Here is a 2500-nt window from a genome sequence, read left to right as displayed (position 1 = left end):
TATTCTCACTGCCAGCATCAGCTCCTGAGCCATGAGGACCGACAGGTATCACATAGCCAGCTCGGTCGCAGTCGGGCACTGCACTAAAGTTGCCCAGAACAATACGAGTATCACGCTGAGGACAGCTGAGTTACAGATGCAAGTTTGGCATAAAACATCTCCTTCACAAGTTTATGCACATCATTAGGGACGTACACGGCAATAAGAGACATGAAGCCAAATGCAAGCTTCATACGCAGTACCATTATACAGTCATCAACTGGAGTGACTTCTACTACCGAAGGTTAAAGTTTGCTGGGGATGACTATGGTTACTCTCTGGAGATGGTGACCATTGCTGCAGCCTGACCTGTAATAAGTGTAGCCAACCACACTTATTGTGCCGCTGTCAGGTTTTCTCACCTCCGAGAGAGCAGCCACCTCAAATCTCAGCTGATTCAGCTCCCTCGACGTAGTGGTAACTGATTGTCCTGTCGTAATGAGCGGACGTTCCAAGCCTGATAGTTCTGCCTGAGGTTTAGCTTTCGGGCAGTCACTCCGGGTAGACACCACCTCTGCCACCCCCACCGACGTTGCTGCGTTGGCTGGCTTCAGATCCCATAATCCACCTGAAGGGGTCCCGTAGGATTTGCTCCACAAGCTTCACGCCGGATTAGCAGGTCGCCGGGACGCAGGCGGGACAGGTAACCCCCGTTCCCAGACCGAGTTCCAGCGTTCACCACATGCACAATCTGCCTTACATGTGTGTGTGTGTGTGTGTAACTATATAAACACACACACACACACACACACTCACACACTATACTTACTATATACACATATATTAACTTATTATATATATATATATATATATATATATATACATATATATATATATTTTATTATATATATATATATTTATAATATATTTTATTTATTATATATATTTGTTTGTATATATACATGTTTGTGTGTGCATATATATATATATAAATATATTATATATATATATATATATATATATAGTTATATATTTTATTTATATGTACTATATCATACGCATGTATATTATTATAATATATATATATATTATATATATATATATATATACTATATATGTGTGTGTATATATACACATATATGTAATATACATATATATATATATATATATATATATATATATATATATATATATATATAATATAAGTTAATGTATATGTGTATATAGTAAGTATATGTGTGAGTGTGTGCGTGTGCATATGTATGTATATATATATATACATATATATATATATATTATTATATATATATATATATAAAATATATATATATATATATATATATATAATATATTTATACATATTTGTTTGTATGTATACATGTTTGTGTGTATATATTATATATATGTATATATATAAATATATATATATATATATATATATATATATATATATATATATATATATATATATATATATATATATATTAGGTGTATGATTTATATGTATGTGTGTATATATATATATCTATATACTGTACTGTACTAGCCTCCGGACTAGTACAGTGGTAACGTGTCGGGCTCTCATCCGAGGGGTCGGCGGTTCGCGCCCCGCCCAGGCGCGAGGAGTTGCAACTGTCGCCTGGAGGTTACTGTGGTGGCTGGGCACCACGGCGGGCAAGGACTCGGTTCAGCCGAGTCAGCAGCAGCTGACACACGTGAGGAAAATCAAGCAGATAGTATGTTACACCAAGAATAACCATTGTAACAAAATCAAAACCAAACTAAAAACACACACACACACATATATATATATATATATATATATATATATATATATATATATATATATATATATATATATATATATATATAATACGAAGAGGTAGATTAATATGGCCGTGAATAATTTCATGTTTATTCGCAAACGTTTCAGAGACCAGTCTCATCTCTATCATCAGTGCTGCAATGGTGAACCAAATAATATGCATTAGACAACAGAACTATACTAATTAAAGAGGTTCGCTAAATTTAAATAAAGATATCAAATAGTAACAAAAGTGAGCAAAACAAAACAAAAAGGTATAGGTATATAGGGCAAACAGGTATATACAGTGGAGAAAAACACGACAAAAAACGAAAAAAAACGAAAAACATTGGAGAAAAGATATGTAAAACTAACCAAACATGGGTGATAGTCAGGGGGATGGACAATGTTAACTAGTGAACAAGGTGGTTGCAGTAAAGTTGTTGTTAAGCTCCGGTTTCATCTTTCGGATCAACAAAGATTCCGAGATCATGACGTCTAGACGGGAGGAATGAGAGGATAGAATTTTAAAGTCTGTGTTGGAGAAAGGATGTGAGTGTTGGTGAGAATGCTCTCTTATGGCCGAGAAAGATGGTCTGCTCAGCGGTAGTCCCGTACGAAAAGACTTGCCTTTGTGTTCATATGCGGTGACATAACATCGTGAGGTGGACCCCACGTACCGACTTGGCAGTCAGGAGAGGTAAATAGATATACTAC

The sequence above is a fragment of the Penaeus monodon genome, chromosome 13, assembly GCF_015228065.2.
Source record: "Penaeus monodon isolate SGIC_2016 chromosome 13, NSTDA_Pmon_1, whole genome shotgun sequence".
NCBI classification, from domain to species: domain Eukaryota; kingdom Metazoa; phylum Arthropoda; class Malacostraca; order Decapoda; family Penaeidae; genus Penaeus; species Penaeus monodon.
The sequence above is the reverse complement of the archived record's forward strand: the minus strand, read 5'-3'. Positions refer to the sequence as shown.